Here is a 23,678-nt window from a genome sequence, read left to right as displayed (position 1 = left end):
GAAAATCTACCTGACCACTTCATCGGAAGGCCATGATCACCGAATTAACTGTTTGCATCACTTCGAGAAACGCATGCATCGATCATGTGATCTACAGAACATGTCGTTGTTCTTGTCTTCAATCCAAAGACTGGTTTAATGCAGCTCTTCAGGCTTGTCTATTATATGCAGGCCGCCGCATGACTGAATAACCTGAATAGGCTTACTGTATTCGAATAGTCGAGCCTTGGTCTCCCTCAACAATGTTGTACCCTCCTCTCCCCCTCCCCCCACACTTCCTTCTATTTCAAAATTGGCGATTCCTTGATGCCTCAGAGTTGGTGCTATCAGCCGATACCTTCTTTAAGTCAAGCTGTGGCATTAACTTATTTTTTCCCCAATTCGATTCAGTCTCCATTCATTAGTTATTCCATCTAATCTTAAGCGTTCTTCTGTAACACCACATTAAGCTTCCTGCCTGAATTGTTAATCATTGACGTTTCACTTACTTATAAAGTTATACTACAGACAAGTACCTTCAGAAAGCAATGCCTAACATTTAAATTTATATTCGATGAAAAGAGATTTCTCTTTTTTGGAAATGCTTTTCTTACTGTTACCAGTCTGTCCTGTCTACTTCGGCCATCATCAGTTATTTTGCTGCCCAAATAGCATAACTAATCTCCTACTTTCAGTGCCTCGTTTCCTAACGTAAGTTCCTCAGTATAACTCCTCCCGAACAGGCCATGAAGGCCTAACGGTTCCGACCGGCCGCCGTGTCATCCTCATCCCACAGGCGTCACTGGATGCGAATATGGAGGGACATGTGGTCAGCACACCGCTCTCCCGGCGGTATGTCAGTTTACGAGACCGGAGCCGCTACTTCTCAATCAAGTAGCTACTCAGTTTACCTCACAAGGGCTGAGCGCACCCCGCTTGCCAACAGATCTCGGCAGACCGGATGGTCACCCATCCAAGTGCTATCCCAGCCCGACAGCGCTTAACGTCGGTGATCTGACGGGAACCGGTGTTACCACTGCGGCAAGGCCGTTGGAAAATTTCCTCCGTATAGCCCAGTTTAATTTGACCCTTGTCATTCTTCATTTTATAAACACTTTTCAAGGGACTGTCTAATCCTTTCAGCTGCTCTTCCAACTCCTTTACAGTGACTGACACAATCACAATGTCATTATCATACCTGAAAGTTTTACTTATTACCCAAGAAGTTTAATTCCCTTCCGAAATTTCTCCTTGACTTCCTTTACTGTCTGTGCACTATACAGACTGAAAAACACTGGGTATAGGCTACGTTCCTCTCTCACTCCCTTTTCAACCACTGCTTCCCTGTCATACGTTTCGGCTATTCCAACAGCAGTCTCGTTTTTGTACAAGATGTAAATAAACCTTCGTTCCATGTATTTTATCCCTGCTACATTCAAAATTTCAAAGAATGTAGTCCAGTCAATATTGTCAAAATATTTCTTTAAATCTACAAATGCTGTAAACGCAGGTTTGCGTTTCTTTAACCTATCTTCCAATATAAACTGGGATGACAAAAGTCATGGGATACCTCCTAATATCGTGTCGGACCTCCTTTTTCCCACTGTAGTGCAGCGGCTTGCCGTGTCATGGACTCTACAAGACGTTCGAAAGCTCCTGCAGAAAGGTTGAGCCATGTTGCCTCTACAGCCGTCCATAACTGCAAAAGTGTAGCCGGTGTAGGAGTTTGTGCAGAAGCTGACCTTTCGATTAAGTTCCATAAATGATCGATGGGACTCATGTCAGGCAATCTAGGCTGCCAAATCACTCGCTCGAATTGTCCAGCATGTTCTTCAAATCAGTCGTGAGCAGTTATGGCCCGATGACGTGGTGCACTGTCATCCATAAAAATTCCATCGTTGTTGGGGACGCGACGCCCATTAATGTCGAAAAATGGTCCCCAACTAGATGAACATCCATAGGACCCATTCCATTCCATGTAGACACAGCTCACACCACTGTGGAGCCACCACCAGCTTGCACAGTTATTTGTTAAGAACTTGGGTCCATAGTTATCTGGAGTCTGCACCACACTCGAACCCTTCCATCAGCTCTTGCCAACTGAAATCGGGACTCATCTGACCAGGTATCGGTTTTCCAGTCGTCTGGGGTCCAGCTGACATTGTCACGAGCCCAGGAGAGGCGCTGCAGGCGATGTCGTGCAGTTAGCAAAGGCATTCGCGTCGTTCGTCTGCTACCATAGCCGATTAACGCCAAATTTCGCCGCACTGTCCTAACGGATAATTTCGTAGTACGTCTCACATTGATTTCTGCGGTTATGTCACGCAGTGTTGCTTGACTGTTAGCACTGACGTCTCTAAGCGAACGCCGCTGCTCTCGGTCGTTATGTGAAGGCCGTCGGCCACTGCGTTGTCTCTGGTGAGAGGTAATGCCTGTGATTTGGTATTCTCGGCACACTCTTGACACTGTGGATCTCGGAATACTGAATTCGGAAACGATTTCCGAAATGTGTTTTTCCATGCATCTAGCTCCAACTACGCTTTCAAAGTCTGTCAGTTCCTGTTGTGCGGCGACTATTTCATCAATAACCGTTTCACGCGAATCACCGGAGTACAAGTGACAGCTCCACCAACGTACTGCCCCTTTACACTTTGTGCATGCCATCTGTATGTGTTCATATCGTTATCCCAATACTTTTGTCATCCCACTGTATATCTCCCTTTTTATCTTCATTTATTTCCTCTTCCCTTTCTATAATATTGCCTTTAAGTTCATTTCCCTTGTATAGCTCTTCTATGTATTCCTTCAAACTTTTATCTTTCCCTTCTTTGCCTAGTACTGGTTTGCCCTCTGAGCTCTTGATATTCATATTGCTGTCTTTCCATTCTCGAAAGGTGTATGCGCCCTTGTGTCCTAAATTAAAGCAACAACTCCATCTTCTGTCTAATTCAGAATATAATCATATTGTCAAAAAGATGCTCGTACGATCGTATTCTGCACGGAAGTTGGCACTCCGGTCATCAGACAACCATGCCAACGATGACGTTAGTGCACCCATGAAACGAGGTAGTGTTTGCCGTGTAGTGTCACATCCACAGTCGCTGTGTACACAGTCACAGACGGAGCAGTATGGCACAGAGAGAATGTCTACCGGACTCTCTGCTGTGGAGGACCATAGGAAGAAAGGAAGCGGGACAGTAGCAAACTGATATGGCTCGATGGCTTAATGTAAATCGCTCTGTTGTTTCTCGGATGAGGCGACAGTCTATAGAGACCAAAACTGTATCCCGAAGACCAGGGCAGGGCTGACCACGGCTGACAGCAGAAAAAGAGGATCGTTATTTGGCTGTAAGGGCATGACGGTACCACCTTAGTACTGCACGCAAACTGGCATCTGACCTCACAGCATCCACTGACGTGTTGTATCGAGGCAAATGGTGTGCAAAAGGCTTCGGCAGAGTGGCTTTATTGTCGGAGACCTGCTCTATTTCTACCTCTTACTCGTCTTCAAGAAGGGTATGTCTAGAGTGGAGTCATCAACATGCCTCCTGGACGGTCGAACAGTAGGCCGACGTTATTTTCACACATGAACCCGATTTAGTCTGGAGAGTGATTCTCGATGGGTTCGCATCTGGAGGAAACGTGGAACACAATTTCCAGAGCCAAACATTGTGGAAATAGACAGATATCGAAGAGGATCCATAATGGGGTGGGCAGGGATTATGTTTATCACTCTAATCTCTCTTCATAAAATTGTACGGGTTAATCGACAAGATTTAACTACTGTTCGGTATCGTGACGAGATCATGGGACTTCATTTCCGGTTGTTTCGAGGTTCTGTGGGCCTGCACTTCATATTGATGGACAATAATGCTCGCCCTCATAGAGGACGGTGGTTGATGTTTTCTTGGGAACGGAAGATATTGCACGCATGATGTGGCCTGCTCTCTCTCCCGATTTCAGTCCCATAGAGAATGTGTGGGATGCACTAGGGAGACGGCTTGCGTCACGCCAGCATCCACTAACTACTTTCCAAGACTGCGAGCATCTCTGCAGGATGAATGGGCGTTATTGCCGCAACATGAGACTGATGACATCATTCACAGCATGCCCCGACGTTGTCAGGCCTGCATTGCTACCAAAGATAGCCACACCCCGCACTGAGCATATTAACCAGTTGTCGGAATGTGTGGGAAAATCCGTTGATTTGGAAAAAACGTAGAACATTTTTGTCTACCGTTATGCACGTTGCGGTTCTTTGCGCTCTGTATCCTTTACATTGTTTCTACTGTACTATAGCCTGTTCATACTGTATTGTGGCAAAATAGACGCAACCTTGAAAAATTTCCGTTTGTTGTTTTAAATTTGGACACCACTGTAATTTTCTTATAGGCAGCATTTATCTTCATCCTATCCATGCATGCCTCTACAGCCTTGTGTGTTACCCATAGCTTTTTCTGAATAGCCCTTTTGCATATTCTGTCACTTCTAGTTTTAAACGCCTGCATTCCATTTCGCCTGCAGCATTTGGTGGAGTTAATATTTTCTCCCTTCGTTAATGAAATACGGATAATCAATTAATAGCTATAAGCAGTGCGAGATTTAATATTTTTTTGATTGAAATAACAGTGCCTTCGTTTTATGAACAATGCCTTTCACATGCGATACGCTCTCTTCTCACTAGCGGTGTGAGAGATTAGTATCGGTATAGAAATGTTTCCCACATCAATTGTCAGTTGATACGACACCAGAGCTACCTAATCTTCCCATGAGTAGAGCCACTTTTTTACAAGTTATAGTTTTCTCTATAAATGGCTGCTCTGCATTTCTTTCGTTAGTTGCTCCGTATCGGCTTTAGCGTATTCTTCTGGCAATTAGCATGTACCGCTCTCGAGACGTTGCGGTGAGGTAACGTGTTGCGTCAGATAGACAGCAGCCACCGCTGCTCAAGCGCTGCTGCTACCACTCATCTGAGGCACAAATTCCTCCACAGAAGAATGCTACCAATCTCTTAAAGACGAGGCGCGATTCAGTATTATAGACTGTAATTGATTTAATGACAGAATTGTAGGGGAACACAAAATCTATTCTGTTCAGTGATGGTCATTATGACAACTGGATAAGTGAACTACTGCTTGCCGGCCAGAGTGGCCGAGCGGTTCTAGGCGCTACAGTCTGGAACCGCGCGACCGCTACTGTCGCAGGTTCGAATCCTGCCTCGGGCATGGGTGTATGTGATGTCCTTAGGTTAGTTAGGTTTTAGTAGTTCTAAGTCTATGGTACTGATGACCTTAGAAGTAACGTCCCATAGTGCTCAGAGCCATTTGAACCATTTTTGAACTACCGCTTCTTGAAAAAATAATCTTAACAAGGTTGTATTCTATTTAGTTAATTGGTTGTTAAGTATATCTTCTGAAAACAATATCAGTGTTTAAAGTCATTACGATGTGCACAGTCTTTGTAGTTTAGCATTCCTTAGATACTAAGGTCAATATGCGCAGAGCACACTTTCAAGTTACAAAATGGAGCAGAGAATGCCATCGGAATATTAGGAAAGATAGGAAAATTTTCTGCTTAGCAAGTACAACGCTAAACAGAGGCCTACTGTACACTTTTCCGTGTTCACGAACCCCGTGTCGCTTCTGTATGTTTTCTAACGCTCTCTGCCCACATTTCATTAGGCCGTCATCTTGGTCTTTCCTTGTCTCTTGGAATACAGTAAAAACTTCATTTTCCAGTCTGTCGGATAGCGATATTTAGTCATCCTTTAAAAGGCGTTATTGATCGCCTGTGAATATGCTGGGCAGAGATGTAGCCCGAGAGTTGTGTACCCAGCTATGTATTCGCCAATTGATGCGTCGTTCTCTAAGCGTGTATGGAGTCGCTAAACCAGGCATAAAACTGTAATAGTTGCTGACTGAAAACCTCAGTTCCCTAGCACGTAAGTTCCACAGCCATACTAGAATCTTCTGGGAGACTTGAACAATCGAACAATGAATTAAGTTACTTACAGTTTTGTTAGTGGTAGTCGTGACAAGACATACTGTGAAGCGTTACTAAATCCCTTTTCTGAAAACTACTTGGAACAGATAATTTACCACATCCACGGTAGAAATAAACTGGATCTAATGGCAACAAATAGACCTACCTCTTCGAGGATGTCCACATTGAAACTGGTACCTATAACTATGAGGCACTTGTAGCAATAATGAATACCAGGGCACAAAAGGCAACTAAAGCAAGTAGAAATATTTATACATTGAGTGAACTAGATAAATAGACAGTAGTGTCATATCTCAATGAGGAACTTGAAGCTCTTAGCTCAGAATATGAGCATGGAAATGAGTTACGGCTGAAGTTTAAACTAATTGTTGACCATGGGTGGAATAGGCATGTACCTAGTTGAAAAGTTCATAATGGCAGCGACCCTCCATAGTATACAGTCACTGCAAAGAAACTTCTAAAGAAACAAAGACTACAACGCAATAGGTGAAAAAACAAAGCAGAGGGCTGTAGGTAGAGAGAAGCTCAAAGAAACGAAACGTTTCTGGTTGTCAAGAGGGATAAAACATTCTGATCGCATGTAACGGCTACTGGTGGCCCCAATATTAGTGTCCAGACACCCATGGACGAGACAGGAACTGAAATTGAGGGTATCAAAGCAGAAGCAGAAATTCCTAATTCCGTTTTCAAATGTTCATTTACAAAGCAAAACTCAGGAGTGTTGCTCGTACCACTGTAAATATGAATGAAATAGAGGCGTTGGGAAACGTGAAATCGTTCAAACTAAACAAAGCTGGAGGGCCTGATGAAATCCGTGTCGAGTTCTATACTGAATTAGCGGCTGAGTTAGCACCTCTTTTAAACATAATACACCGAAGATCCCCCGGAAGGAAAGTACAGGTCACACCAGTCTACAAGAAGAGCAGTGGAAATGATTCACGAAATTGCGTTCAATATCCCTGATATCCGTTTGTTGTTGAACCTTGTTGAATTCTGAGCTCTAATGTAATGAGATATTTCAAACACAATGATCTCCTCTACGCCAACCACTATGGCTTCCGGAAACATCGATCATTTGAAACCCAACTCGCACTTTTCTCGCACAACATTATGAAAGCCATGGATCGAGGCAATCACGTACATATTTTGGATGGAAAGTCATCGACAGATGTAGATGCCACTTAAGGTGTGCCCCAGGGAAGCCACTTGGCACACTTGCTGTTCATGTTGTGTATTAACGACATCGTAGAAAATACTAATGGTAACCTCAATTTTTTCGCAGATAATGAAGTTGTTTATTAAGAGGCACTGTCATAAAAAAACTGTACACGTATTCAGTAGGATCTTGATAAAATTTCAAAGTGGTGCAAAAATTGCCAACTTTCTTCAAATCTTAAGAAATGTAAAATGTTGCACTTCACAAAAAAAACGTTGTGTCCTATGACTATAATACCAGTGAATCACAGATGGAATCGATCAATTGATACAAACATCTAGGTGTAACAATGCGTAGGTATATGAAATGGAATAGTCACAAAGGCTCAGTCATAGGTAAAACGTATGGCAGACTGCGGTTCATTGGTAGAACACTAGGGAACACTAGGTAAATTCAATCAGTATAAAAAGGAGATAGCACGCAAATCACTAGTGTGACCCATCCTAGAATACTGCCGGAGGGTGGAGGCCCCTACCAAATAGGGCTAAGAGGGAGTATCTAACGTACACCAAGAAAGGCAGCACAAATGATCGCAGGTTTGTTCGATCGGTGGGAGAATGTGAGGGAGATGCTGAAAGAACTGAACTGGCAGACGACTGAAAGTGGACGAAAAGTATCCCATGAACGCCAACTTAGAGAGTTTCTAGAACCAACTCTAAATGACGAATCTCAGGATATACTGCAACGCCCAAGATATCGCTCTCATAGGGATCGTGAAGACAAGATTATACTAATTACAGCGCGCAAAGAGGCATTTAAACAATCATTCTTCCTATGCCCCACACGTGAATGGAACGGGGAAAAGGTTTAGTAACTGGCATAGAGCGAAGTATCCTCTTCCATACGCTACATAGCGGTCTGCAGAGTGGAGATGAAGATGTAAATGTAGATACAGAAATTTACTTACTAACCGAAATTTTCAGTCTTGCGTAAGGAATCGCTTTGTGCTTAACTGATGTGACATTGTACTCAAATCACAGGAACAATCGAACTTAACAAGCTATTCTGAAATATTGTAAACGGTGCTATCACAAATATTTCGGAACATTCGTTTTCAATGCAAGTGGTTTTTCTTTAGCAATATAAGTTGCAGTGCTGTTAGCATATGATAGGATGAATGCAACCTGTACCTGAGTATGTATCTTGAAATGTTACGTAACTGGATTATGTATACGAGTGTACATAACATTGTAAAATCCTGTAGTGCACAAGGAACACTGTGAAACGAATTTTATAAAACAGGCGGTATTTCCATAATACAGGCCTTCTGACATGTAAACATATTGTTATATAAAGTTTGTCTGGCTTTTTAGAGCCCATAATTTGGCAGAATTTGAAATTTAATTAAAGGTTTTTCACTGTTCGAGCGGGGGAAGTACCTAATTAAATGAGGGCAGCGATAACGCTCACTCACCGTAGTCTGACTCAGCTAATCAGAAAACAGGACGAACACTCGCTCTGGAGACGGTAGATGCGCTACATCGATTATTTATCGAGAAAACGGGATCTAATTTTCATAGAAGAAGGATGTCTCCAAATGGTCAGAAAAATGAAGTGTTCAGTCATGTGCTTTAGGGACGAACAGTCTGAAGAGGACAGAAAAACCAGACATGATCACTAATGCCCGAGATCGACGATTTTTCTGAGAGTTTTATTAGTTAAACTAAAAATTTACCTTCATGCTACAAGTCGTAACACCAAGTAGTGTATAATATGGAGTGCGCTTAGGGACTCCAGCTCACTGACAAGTAACGAACTTGATTAATATTTTGTAGACCAAACCTAATCACTGAATACTACATTAATATAAGACCATTAACGGACTTCCTTTTGTTGCGTTTTCTAATCAGGAGAACGTTTGATATAGATGCTGACAGTTAGTGAGAGTGTGTAGTTTGAGTCAACCGAATAGTAAAAGACACAGTTAACTTTTAACATTCGTACAAAGAACAGGACACTCAAAAAGTGCGTTTCCTGTTTAGTACGGGCTTGGTGGGAGTGTACGTAACCTTTGTGGAGGCAAAAGCGTAACATGTATCCGTCAGACAGATTACCTCATTTACTTAGTTAGCCTAGACCTAAAATGTAGAATAAATATACAGTATAATACTAGATCACAGGGAGAAATTTAGGGACATGCGTTTGACATTCAGTTTTGTACAGCATTTCTTGAATGTAATACACTCATGGAAATTGAAATAAGAACACCGTGAATTTATTGTCCCAGGAAGGGGAATCTTTATTGACACATTCCTGGGGTCAGATACATCACATGATCACACTGACAGAACCACAGGCACATAGACACAGGCAACAGAGCATGCACAATGTCAGCACTAGTACAGTGTATATCCACCTTTCGCAGCAATGCAGGCTGCTATTCTCCCATGGAGACGATCGTAGAGATGCTGGATGTAGTCCTGTGGAACGGCTTGCCATGCCATTTCCACCTGGCGCCTCAGTTGGATCAGCGTTCGTGCTGGACGTGCAGACCGCGTGAGACGACGCTTCATCCAGTCCCAAACATGCTCAATGGGGGACAGATCCGGAGATCTTGCTGGCCAGGGTAGTTGACTTACACCTTCTAGAGCACGTTGGGTGGCACGGGATACATGCGGACGTGCATTGTCCTGTTGGAACAGCAAGTTCCCTTGCCGGTCTAGGAATGATAGAACGATGGGTTCGATGACGGTTTGGATGTACCGTGCACTATTCAGTGTCCCCTCGACGATCACCAGTGGTGTACGGCCAGTGTAGGAGATCGCTCCCCACACCATGATGCCGGGTGTTGGCCCTGTGTGCCTCGGTCGTATGCAGTCCTGATTGTGGCGCTCACCTGCACGGTGCCAAACACGCATACGACCATCATTGGCACCAAGGCAGAAGCGACTCTCATCGCTGAAGACGACACGTCTCCATTCGTCCCTCCATTCACGCCTGTCGCGACACCACTGGAGGCGGGCTGCACGATGTTGGGGCGTGAGCAGAAGACGGCCTAACGGTGTGCGGGACCGTAGCCCAGCTTCATGGAGACGGTTGCGAATGGTCCTCGCCGATACCCCAGGAGCAACAGTGTCCCTAATTTGCTGGGAAGTGGCGGTGCGGTCCCCTACGGCACTGCGTAGGATCCTACGGTCTTGGCGTGCATCCGTGCGTCGCTGCGGTCCGGTCCCAGGTCGACGGGCACGTGCACCTTCCGCCGACCACTGGCGACAACATCGATGTACTGTGGAGACCTCACGCCCCACGTGTTGAGCAATTCGGCGGTACGTCCACCCGGCCTCCCGCATGCCCACTATACGCCCTCGCTCAAAGTCCGTCAACTGCACATACGGTTCACATCCACGCTGTCGCGGCATGCTACCAGTGTTAAAGACTGCGATGGACCTCCGTATGCCACGGCAAACTGGCTGACACTGACGGCCGCGGTGCACAAATGCTACGCAGCTAGCGCCATTCGACGACCAACACCACGGTTCCTGGTGTGTCCGCTGTGCCGTGCGTGTGATCATTGCTTGTACAGCCATCTCGCAGTGTCCGGAGCAAGTATGGTGGGTCTGACACACCGGTGTCAATGTGTTCTTTTTTCCATTTCCAGGAGTGTATATTGTTCTTCGCCTTAGACTAGGTAGCGCATTTGCCGAGCTTACTGAAGTAAGAGATGAATTAGCCAAAAAGAAACCTCGCCGTTGGAAATAGAACATCATTCCCCTCGATACACATCCTGACCATCTTAAAATTCGTTGAAATCGTAATTATCTGGCCCCCTAAGCGATTTGTTAGTATTCGCGTCTCTCTTAGTAATTCTCAAAATGTCTCTTCCAGTTGCTAAATGATCAACCCTGAGATTTTAAATTGTTTCCGCATATTATTCTAATATGTTCCATTAACGCACATTCCTTTTCCGCAGCTTAACGTCCTGTAGGTATACCGAGAAGAGTTTTGGTGATAAGCAACTTCCTTGCCTGATTCTTCATTCAGTTTGATCTTCTCACTTTCCTTATGAAGGATAATGGAAGCACTTTCATTGAAGTATATATTCTTCAGTATGCTAAGATATATTGAACCGATGCCTTGTTTAATAGTACATATTATGTTGAAACCGAATCAGAAGCTTTCGGAAAACCTAGAGATCCCGGACAAGCACTGTCTGATCCGTTCTATGAATTCTGTCACGAGTTGAAAATGATATATCCATTTCTAAAAGCAGCTTGTTGCCTCGTCTGGCCAAAACATCAATTTGTTATCTATGTGATTGGAGATAATTTTCCGAATATCTCATAAAATTAGGGGTAGGAGTCTCATAAGTCTATAGTTTGTCTCTCCTTGTGTGTGTCCTTTTTTGTATTTTCTGTTACCAGACATTTTGATTTGCTTTGTGCTTAGTTTAATATATTGCAAAGTGTTTCGTGTATGTTTTGATCAACTTCATGTGCTTCAAGTGTTTATTCATACAGAAAATTGATACTTGAAGATAAATTGTCATAAACATAGAATTTTTTGTTTACTCTTCGCTGCTGGAGTGGCTGTTGGGGTATTTGAAGGGAGGAGGAGCAATGGTTGGACAGAAATTTATGTCCACCGATGTATTCTGCGTGTGCGGAGCGGCATATCGTTGTACGTCATGTCTGACACCACCGCCTGAGTGGAATGTAGATCTTATCCCATGAGTTGTTACGGTGTGAAAATCGTGCGATACGCTTTTGATATAACAGGTGTTCACTAACGATTTTGGCGTCCCAAAGCCTCGTTTGCATTACTGGTACACATACGGAGCTGTTGTGTAACATTACACTATTACAGTATTTATTTTGGCCTGTGTTTGAAGTAATTCACTGCACAAATTTTTCTACATATATGTAAACACTATCTACTTAATAAAAATTGATGAGAGAACTAAATGACTTACTCGTTGAAAAATGCACATTCAAAAAATCATATTTCATAAAGAACAGCTATGGACTTATTAACAGTATGAACGCCCTGACTGCCCCACCTCAAGCTAAGATTATATCTCTAGACATTGTACACCTGTACTGTAGAAACGGTTGAATAATAAGAAAGATCCTATTAAAAACAAGAAAATGAGCATACCAGATATAATGGAGCTTATAGATGTATTTAATTTAGTTCACTCACATAATTACTTCTCTTTCAACAACAAAATTTATAGTCAGGACCTAGGGCTAGCAACGGAAAGTCCTCTTAGTGGCCAACAGCAGAGACATTTATCAACCATATAGAGAATAAAATATTGACACTAAAAGACTGCATCAAAAACAAAGATAAATTCCATAAGAAGTATATAGATGACACCCTCATTTGATGCCACAGATGAGGAGTAACAAACCCTTTTAATAAATTCAATAGCCTGCATATAAGTATCCAATTCACTCTTGAGCATCAATAAAACAACTCTATACCATTTGTTGCTGTGTAAATAACAAAACAGAACCAAAAGTTTTTTTTCAGTTTTTACAGAAAACCTATACAGACACCACTAGACTAAACTCCTCCACACATCCGATATCCCCCCAAAAAAGCTGTATATAGATTAATACTGTACAGAGGCCACATATTTACACTTTAACATACGGAAATCCAACAAGCAATAGAAACCATAAAATGCACCGCAATAAACAATGGATATGACTCGCTACTCATCAGTACAATGCGACAACAGACAAAAACACAAACTGAACTGACAATATAAAACTACACTCACTACTGACAGCACCCTGACAGTTAAATATGTAGAAATACCATATCTTGGCATAATGTCTGACAAATTAGCATGGATATTCGATAAACATACGTAAAATCAGCTTCAGCACCAACAACTTACACAGGAAGCTTATTTACAATACAAAACCGCCAGATATCGATCTTGATGGATGTCTCTCCGTCCGAACAGGCCTCGAAAGACCCAACGTCACCCACCGACCACCGTGTCAACCTCAGCCGACAGGCGTCGCTGGATGCGGATGTGGAGAGGCATGTGGTCAGCACAGAGTTCTCCCGGCCGTTGTCCGTTTTCATGACCGGAGTCACTACTTATCACTCAAGCAACTCGTCAGTTGACCTCGTAAGGGCTGAGTGCACCCCGCCTGCCAACAGAGCTCGGTCATCCATGCAAGTGTCAACCAAGCCCGACAGCGCTTAAGTTCGATTATCTTACAGGAGGCGGTATTACCATTGCAGCAATGTCTTTCGCTTCATGGAGATGGCGTTTACAAAATTACCTACAGTCAAAGCAACAAATATCATGTAGACCAAACAGAGAGAAATTTCAGAACTCGGTTTAAACAACATATAGATTCCTACAGACTGGACAAATGTAACAAATCAATAGTAGCAAAGAACATTATAGACACAGGCCACCCTTTGAAAATCAAAGACAACCTTGAAATTTTGCATAAAATCGGAGAAAGTAAAAGAATGGACATCATGGAAGTACTAGAAATTTTCATTCATAATACGAAATATGGAGATAATATTCTTAATGAAATAACCAAATACGAAATCTCAGAATTCTGCAGTAGTCTTGAGGCATTTCTAATGCAATAGACTTAATATGTGAAACAAACGACTACAAGAATGTCAGTAGCACGAATACCGCTGTAAAACGAGACAGTCGATATTCATGCAAACACTGGAAGATCGCCATGTATTATGTGTATAGTGTTAACATGTACGTAGAAAAATTTCTGTATCGAATTACGTCAAAAAACAGTACCAAAATAGAGAGTGCAGTAGTGTAATGTTAAACAACAATTCCGCCAGTGTACCAATGATGCAAAAAAGTATTGGGACGTCAAATTCGTAAGTGAACCATTGTCTTATAAGAAAGTGTGTCACAAGATTTGTGCACGATAGCAGTTGATGCAAAACTGTCGGTATTCCACACAGACTGTGGTGTCAAACATAATAAACAACCACACCAGAAGCAAACAGAAGTGGACACCAATTTCTGTCCAACCGCTGCCGCCACTCCCTCCAGATACCCCAACAGACACTCCAGCAGCGAACAGTAAACAAAAAGTTCTATGTTGATGTAGCTTAAGACAATTTATTTTTAAACAACAGTTTTCGGTTTGTAGAAACGCCTGAAGATGGTCAAAACAACCGCGAAGCGTGTTGCAATATGCTAAATTAAACATAAAACAAATATACGAGTAAATGGCTGGTAGTAGAAAATACAAATAAATAATTATAGTATTGTTTCAGTTTTGGGCAATTGTCTTATTTCGCAAAAAATTTGTAAACAATTTTGCAGAGTCGTTTCGTGTAACTTACACTCCAGTTTTAATCATTTCTGTTGAGACACCATAATCTCTTAATTCCTCCCTTTCTTCATACTTCGAATAGGTACCCTTACCTCGTCTGGCGTTACTTCCAGAATTAATTAATTAATATACCAACAGAGAAACACAGGACTCGGTTTTAATCTGAATATTCACACCTTTTTCGCAGTTCAGCGGATATCAGCTCTTTTCTTTCCAGAGATTTCTGAAGGTGGTTGTCCGGTATTATATCATCAGTGCTATATTGCCATTCAGTGAGATCCAGTGGACATTAGTAACGAGCTTTGGATTTAGTCTGCAGCAGAATGTCAGACAGTACCGAAGAAATAAATCAATTACTTTCGATTTTTCATATCATTTCGTACAGAAGCTACTATTACACTTCGTGTTTGAATTGCAAAAATTAAGGTTTATCATTCTCTACATGTGTATTTTTACCGTTTATTTGTGTATTCCTTAGCGATATTAGCAACAGAGAGACATATACAGACATCCTGACACTATCAATTACATTAACTCCCCCCTCGCGTGTGTGAGGCTCGATCCTCAAGTTCTATCCAGAAATTTTCCATCTCCATCTGACACGAGTTCCTAAGTGCCGTCAGTAATAAGTCAATAACTTCCTAGTCTTTGCATCATCGTGTAATTCCTCAGCACGTCAGAAATGGGATATACCTGGCTTAAAAAGTTTCTGGAGTTGTACGTTATCTCCAACAGATATTGGCCATGCTGGATTCACTTTCTCGTCACGTACACTTCGAAGATGAGAGTGAGGAGTTTTACCAAAGTTCAGGGAAAGAAAGAGCTATCGGCTATTCGTGTGGTTTCAGTAAGCTGCAGGAAATTGCGGCGGTCACTTCTGGCGAGAATTTCAGTGGTTTAGCAGGCTTCAGCGGGCAGTTTCGTCACGTCCTCCTAAAGCCAGATTGTTCTTGTTTTCCGCCGTTGTGACCAATAAAGTTCTGATCCCTTCGCGTAGGATGTTGCAGCACAGTCGAACATATAGTGAGACGAATATCCCCTTCACGTGATCCCGAAGACCAATTGTTGAATAAAGATTTATGTGGTATTATAACCATAAAATCTTATTGTAATTGCTAGAGGAAATTTATAGGTGATAAAAACTGTGCGACGAGATTAGAGGAGAGAGCTACAATGGTTGATACGTTTAACAGTTTTTAAGTCGGTGTAAAATAAAGGACTTTAAGATACTAAATGGTGAAAACTTAACATACGTGCCGCTGGGTGGGGAATTAATGTTGAATCCGGTGAGAACTGCTGCGATGTCAGGAGCCTACTTTCCGTCCTGTGTCGTTTCGCCAAGCAGTCGGCGAGTCATGTGTAATACAGTATGCACAGCGCTGGGATGAAATTCCCTTCGCACAACGATTCCTATTTTCTCCTCCTTCAGTGACACCAAACTGACAGATACTTTAAGGTGTCGATGCGGGAAGTGTGCAACAATTTCCACCGTTTTAAGTCAGTGAAAGATATTGCCGTGAAATCGCTAAGCAGGCCAAAAGTTTGTATTCAGTCACCCGTCGACCATTCTGGTGTGGCAATAGAAGACTGAAATTTTAAATTTCTTATTTAAGAAATCTTTCACGCAGGAGGATCGTATAGACATACCATCGTGCGACCGTCCCACGGACTCTCGTTTGGTGGTCGTAGAAACAGCCATACCCGGAGTTGCGAAACAACTGAAAGATCTGAAAATAAATAAGTCGCCACGACCGGATGGAATCGCAGTTGTGTTTTACAGGGAGTCCTCTTCGGTATCGTCCCTTTATTTAGTCTACATCAATCACGAATCTCTTGCCCATTGCAAGGACCCAAGCGTCTGGGAAAAGGGTAGGAGACTCCTGTGTATAATAAAGGTAACAGAACGGACCTGCGAAATTACAGACCAATATCCTTACCGTCGGCTCGTGTAGAATTCTTAAGCATGTTCGAAGTTCGGATATAATCAGTTTCGTTGGGACAGAAAAACTTATGTACAAAAATCAGAACAGATTTAAAAATCATCGTTGGCGCGAAACTCAATTTTCTCTTTCCTCTCGTGATATTCTGCGAACCATGGATAAAAGACAACAGGTATTTCTACACTTCCACAGATCGTTTGTTACACTGCTCCACTGCAGACTGTTAAACAATGTCTGAGCATACGGAATTGGTTCTCAGGTATAGGAATGGCTCCAAAATTTTCTACGTAATAGAATCCAGTATGTTTTCCATCGCGGCGAGTGTTCATCAGAGAAAAGGGTTCGACAGGAGATCCCGGGGAAATGTAATATGGCCACTATTGTTTTTTTTTTTTTTTTTTTTTTTTTTACGTACACTATGTGATGAAAAGTATCCGGACACCTGGCTGAAAATGACTTACAAGTTCGTGGCATCCTCCATCGGTACTACTGGGATTCAATACGATGTTGACCCACCCTTAGCCTTGATAACAGCTTCCACTCTCGCAGGCTTACGTTCTGTCGGGTGCTGGAAGGTTTCTTGGGGAATGGCAGCCAAATCTTCACGGAGTGCTGCTTTGAGGAGAGGTATCGATGTCGGTCGGTGAGGCCTGGCATGAAGTCGGCGTTGCAAACCATCACAAAGGTGTTCTATAAGATTCAGGTGAGGACTTTGTGCTGGTCAGTCCATTACAGGGATGTTATTGACGTGTAACACTCCGCCACAGGTCGTGCGTTATGAACAGGTGCTCGATCGTGTTGAAACATGAAATCGCCATACCCAAATTACTCTTCAACAGTGGGAAGCAAGAAGGTGCTTAATACATCAATGTAGGCCTGTGCTGTGATAACGCCACGCAAAATAAGAAGGGGTCCAAGCTCCATGAAAAACACGATCACACCATAGCGCCACCGCCTCGGAATTTTACTGTTGGCTATACACACGCTGGCAGATGACGTTCACACGGCATTCGCCATACCCACACCCAGCCATCGGATCGCCACATTGTGTACCGTGATTCGTCACTCCACACAACGTTTCTCCACTGTTCAACCGTCCAATGTTTACGCTCCTTACTCGAAGGGTGGTGTCGTTTGGCATTTACTGGCGTGATGTGTGGCTTATGAGCAGCCGCTCGACCATGAAATCCGAATTTTCTCACCTCCCGCCTAACTGTCGTAGTATTTGCAGTGAGTCCTGGGCAGTCTGGAATTCCTGTGTGATGGTCTGGATAGATGTCTACCTATTACACGCGACTACTCTCTTCAATTGCCGGCTGTCTCTATCAGTCAACAGACGAGGTCGGTCTGTACGATTTTGTGCTGTACGTGTCCTTTCACGTTTCCACGTGACTATCACATCGGAAACATTGGACCTAGGGATGTTTAGGAGTGTGGAAATCTCGCTTACAGACGTATGACAGAAGTGACACCCAATCACCTGACCATGTTCGAAATCCGTGAGTTCCGCGGAGCGCCCCATTCTGCTCTATCACGATGTCTAATGACTACTGAGGTCTCTGATATGGAGTACCTGGCAGCAGGTGGCAGCACAATGCGCCTAATATGAAAAATGTAGGTTTTTGGGGTGTTCAGGTACTTCTGATCACATAGTGTACGTTACCGATATGACGGACAGGTTGAGCAGTAATCTATGACTGTTTGCCGATGACGCTGTAGTGTACGGGAAAGTGTGTCTTTGAGAGACTGTAGGTGGGCACAGATGAGTTAAACAGAATTTCTTTAGTAGTGTTTAGAACTTACGGATGAAGGTGCTTACGTATGATGCCTTACTGCCAAGTAACATAGCTCGATAAAATTTGGACCATCCACAGAAGGAACTTCTACAGTACAGTACAGTATATAAGCAACTGAAAGAAATACGAAGCATTTGATCAGGCTAACTCGCGCAACTGAGGATCATGTTTACGTAACAAATAATCCGCTTCAGCTGCCACTACTTTCAGTTAGCTGAAGCGAATTGTTTTATTATATGAAATAAATGCGCAATGAGACGAACATAAATTATACTTTTACAGTGAAATGAATACCCTTAGCTGCACACAGGTGTTGATATAAGTCAACGGGGACAGTTGAAAATAGTGCCCCGACTGGGACTCAAACCTGGGATCTCCTGCTTACATGGCAGAGGCTCTATCCATCTGAGCCACCGAGGATAGAGAGGATAGTGCGACTGCAGGGACTTATCTCTGGCACGCCTCCCGTGAGACCCACATTCGCAACTTATTGTCCCACACTATATTCATAGTGCCCCTGCCCATCATACTCATTACTCGCGGCGTTACTGCCGATTCCCGTTAGAGTTCGGGCACTGTTCGTGCATCCGCACAGAAGAAGATGGTCTAATGGCCGGTGAATATATATGAAGATGGTATCTGTTCCAGGCGTGTCCTCGGTGGCTCACATGGGTAGCCGACACGATAGCTCAGCGTGTTCGGTCAGAGACCTGGCGTGTCTCTGTAATAAAAAAACTGCGTGTAAAGATCAACAACGAACTTCAATGGATGTCATGTGACGTCCGCTTCGACCAAAAAAAAAAAAAAGACTGATAGAGCGTCTGCCATGTAAGCAGGAGATCCCGGGTTCGAGTCCCGGTCGGAGCACACATTTTCAACTCTCCCCGTTGACTTACAACAACGCCTGTATGCAGGTAAGAATATTCATTTCATTCTAACGAGCTGCATGGTCACCGATGGTGACCATCTTCATATATATAGAGTTAATGATGCTTTTATTCAAAGATAATAATTATACTGAAGTCACTCCGATTTATGGTCGCCTGGAGATTACTAAAAGGGGGTCGTGGATCTTAATATGGCGTGTTACCACCGTGGACGGTGACGCGTGCTTTGAAATGTGCTCCGATGTTGGCCACAAGGTTGGTAAGTTCTTGTGGTACAGTGTTCCACTTCCCCACGAGTTCGCTTGAAAACTGCTGGATGGTCGTTGGTACACGTCTCACCAACGCGTCTCACAAGTACTCGATGGCATTTAAGTCGCGGGGACGGCCGGGCCAGTCCACTCGCCAAATATCCTCTCGTTCCAACAGCATATCTACCTGCGCTGTACTCCTTCCCCATGCGCATGCTTCCAGGGGTGAATTCGACTCTGAGTTCATTTTTATGGATAACAATCGGCTGTGGAGGAGCCTCTGGAACGAGAGGATATTCGGCGAATGGACTAACGTCCCCGTTCCCATGACTTATATTCCATCGACCGAATGTGGGATGGGTGATGAAGACGTACTGAAGCATCCTACAGCTGTCAAGAATAACTGGCACCACGCAGGGAAGCCGTACCGTACACTGCATGCAGACAAGCTCCACACACCCCCCACACAGTGAGATGATCTATGGCCGATCTCCCACTGCTATATAACGATCTTGATTGTTCCAGGAATGCAGCGGCTGCAGCAAACAGGGATACATCGCCATCGCTTGCCACGGTAATGATGTATGATACCCATACTAACAAAGCCAACCTTGCATGAACTATCGCAGCTAGTAAGCCACTATTGCTCTTACTACCCATCTCACAGTCGCTGAGGTTTTTTTTTTTCCCACGGCACGAGCCTTGGCACTTTTTTCCCCTCTGCTCTTCAAATTGCTACCCTCATTCGCGTTTCGTCCATTATATATCACCTGATGGACCATGTTACCAGACGCACGGATAACATCACAGCCCAGCATCCTGTGATCCACCTGTTAGATAACTAACATGTTGACGGAGGTGACAGTAGAACTTTTGGTCTGGTCACCATGTTGGTGCGGGCGTGGAGGGTCCCCATCTCTAACTAAATGTCAACCGCGCTTGTGGTGGAATAGAACGCTCTACCACAAGAATCCCTTACAAACCTTATAGCCAGCATGGGAGCACGTTGCAGAGCGCGCGTAGCCTTTCGTGGTGATCACACACTCTATTAAAAACGGTGTCCAACATTATATAGTGTCCAGGGGACCACCATGAATCACGCTGACTTTGGTGTAATTATTTTCTTTGAATAAAAAAGTCATTTCAGTTCATCTCATTCAGTATTTCTTTCAGTTACCTTATGTACTGTACTTTAGCAATTCTTTCTATGTACGGTTCAAGTTTCATCGACCTGTGTTACTTGGCAGTGACGAATCACGAGAAAGTTACTTTCGTCCATGTTTTGCACACCGGTGTATTTCGTGTGCTGAATGTCAGCTTGCTCTAAACGTAGAAAAATATAAGTTAATGCAGATGAGTGCTTAAAAGAATACTGTAATATTCGAGTAACGAACACGTAAGGTATGTAGTATGGAAGATGAATAGTCGAATTCGGTTTATTGAGAGAATTGTAGCACAGTTTAGCTCAGCTATAAAGGATACCGTGCATAGAACATTTGTGTGACCCATTCTTGAGTAACGGTCGATCGTTTGGGATCCCATAAAGTCGGATTATAGAAAGACGTCGGAGCAGTTCAGAAGCATGGTACTAGATTTGTTTCCTATAGGTACGATTCACGTGCGGATACTACGGAAATACTTCGTGAACTCAAATGGGAATCCCTGGAGGGAAGACAACGTTCTCTTCGCGAAAGACTATTGAGAAAGCTTGGAGAACAGGCATTTGTTGCTGACTGCAGAACAATTATACTGCCGTCAAGGTACATCTCGCGTAAGGATCGCGAAGAGAAGATAAGAGAAATTAGAGCCCGTGCGGAGGCATATAGATAGCTGTTTTTCCTTCGCTCCTTTTGCAAGTGAAACAGAAAATGGAATGACTCGCAGTATTACAAGGAACCGTCGGCCACGCGCCGTGTGGTGGTTTGCGGAGTATATATGTAGATGTAGATGAAGACTCTTAATTCTACAAAATAGTTATTAGTCATTCAGTCAGTTGTTGATAGCATCCTCGAACCCATCTCGGGTTGTGAAGTGCTGAGTAACCAGTTAGGCCTTGTGCTAGAGATGAAAGTCGCTTAGTGGTAAGGCCGGACTATATGGAGAATGTTGAAAAACCTCCGAGTCCAAAAGTGTGACATCTGTTTAAAAATGTTAACAAGGGTTTTCCTTGAACTCTGAAGCATACCTTCAGGATATTTTGAAATTGTGAATCGCCGACTCGCAGGCACAATTTCATCACCGGATTGCACTTGCTTATCAGTCACATCCGAATGTCTCCATCGATCGCTTTCAAGATGCGTATCTTTGCAACCAGCCTTGTTTTTCTGCACCAACCCCTAACAACACCATCACTCATAACCCAAACTCCATACGTAAGACACAGTCGACAATGAATCTCGGCAACATTGACTCATTCTGCTTGCAGGAAGAGAATGACGAAACGTACCTCGCAAGTTCCGGGAGAAGAAATAACACCGTCCACTTTAATCGCCTGTTGCTTGCACACTGACAAACGCAGCAGAAAGCTGACTGACGCAACATGATCTTCAAAGTTTCCACTGCCAGCCATGTAAGCGCCACGAAGCTACGTATGAGCATTTGTTTATTTTTAATAGCCAAGCGCAGGTTAAATTACAAGTAGCCGTTGTCATATAACAGTTAATTTAAATTTTCATGGTGATCAATGTTCGGTTGAGTGATTGTCAGTTCGTGTACAATTGAATCATTTGCGTAAACCGGAATATGGTAATGGAGGGGTGGTAGCTGGTATGTAGAATTTGTATACGGACCTATACATGTACCAGTATTCTTCGAACAGTACTGATTGTGTATCTCAGTAAGAACATTGTGCATATTGTCGTAAGGATATTATAAAAGATTTTCAAAATGATTATTTTATTTTGCGTCATTGTAGCTGTACACAAATTAAATGTGTTTAATATTCAGTGTTGTAGATCGCATGTAGTTGTCTTCTTCGACTTCACAAAACTCTTTGATTGTGTCATCAAAAGCGTTTGATTCTGAGTTTGCATAAGATTAGATTTTACAGAATTAGGGGCAAAATCTGAACAATAGTTCATTTAATATTTAGGAACTAGGAAAAAAAGATTTGAATTTGAATTGTGTGTTCTAATGTAGGGGTACCAAAGGATTTCGTTCTGGGTCCGTTCGTTTATTAATACACGTCAACCTTTCCTTCACTATAAATGAAATAAAATCATTGTACAAGTCCGTTACCGTTATCACTAGTCAATAATCGTCCACCTTGATCGTTATTTATAGTTTTGTCTTTTAAAATTATGCAACTTCACACAGGAGACTCCAAATTAAAAGACTGCAAGGACCATATGTCAAGTTTTGAAACTTTATGCTGGGTTGGTGACACATTTTCTCAGAAACTGAAGAAAAAACTATAAAGAATCTTATTGTTATTTTACACAAATACAGTAATCAGTGAAAACCTAAGTTATACTTCATTATTCTTTAGTACACTATGTGAGAGGTATATTTGTCTCTTGAATCCAGGATTTTCTCAAACTGTGGCTATGCTGTACAAGCAAAATACATCGACATCGTAAATGGAGACCAACTTCAGCTACGAAAGCTAGTTTCCATATACAGGACTTCCAAAGGCTTACTTTCTCATTCTGAAACATTTCAATCTCTCTTCTCAAGGAACAGAGCGTCACGTAGTTTTACCATAGGTTAAACATCTTATTGCCGCGTGGTATGGTGTATCAGTTCACAAAAATCTTATCTCATCTAGGAAAAACTTGAAATGACGGTGTTTAAGTGCATGACAACAGAAATTAAAGGCTTCATCACACTGACCTTCCACAAAGTGGTTCCCGATGAAGAACACAGTGTATTGTCAGTGGTTTGTTGACACTACTGCCTTCACATTCTCAGTTTAGTCTTCCAACGAAATCTGCGTAATCATCACACATATTTCAATATCCATCTATTGTAACACATTTCAGTCCACAAAGAGGTAGTTTTTACTTTTCAGCTAAAGTAAACTGTACCCCATGAAAGACTCCTCCGCTGTTATTGTACCATACAACGATATCAGATCCGCTAATTCTGCAGTAACCTCAAAGTCTGTGTTAATACCTCGAAAAAAACAACAGCGCTCGCGGAATGTCAGTGATATCTGTATATTCGTTAAGGGCTACTGAGCATCGGGCAAACTTGTCTTTTCTTGTAACTGATTTGGTAAATTACAAGTAATGTCTTCAACTTTACGCTCCACTGTATTTTCTGAAACAGTAACTGCTTTATATCGTTCGGCTTAGGAAATCATTGTCAGAGAACGGCGTGCTT

At 42.9% G+C, this 23,678-nt stretch overlaps 1 protein-coding gene and 1 pseudogene across 1 annotated transcript in view; both read right to left on the bottom strand.

The window, feature by feature from the left end:
* Positions 1 to 23,678, bottom strand: part of LOC124722283 (serine/threonine-protein kinase NIM1) — a 498,280-nt gene that overhangs the window by 434,130 nt on the left and 40,472 nt on the right. The gene's annotated exons all lie outside the window — the stretch shown is intronic.
* Positions 917 to 1,034, bottom strand: LOC124723952 (annotated as a pseudogene).

This window comes from Schistocerca piceifrons, chromosome X, assembly GCF_021461385.2.
Source record: "Schistocerca piceifrons isolate TAMUIC-IGC-003096 chromosome X, iqSchPice1.1, whole genome shotgun sequence".
In the NCBI taxonomy this organism is placed as follows: domain Eukaryota; kingdom Metazoa; phylum Arthropoda; class Insecta; order Orthoptera; family Acrididae; genus Schistocerca; species Schistocerca piceifrons.
The sequence above is the reverse complement of the archived record's forward strand: the minus strand, read 5'-3'. Positions and strand labels throughout refer to the sequence as shown.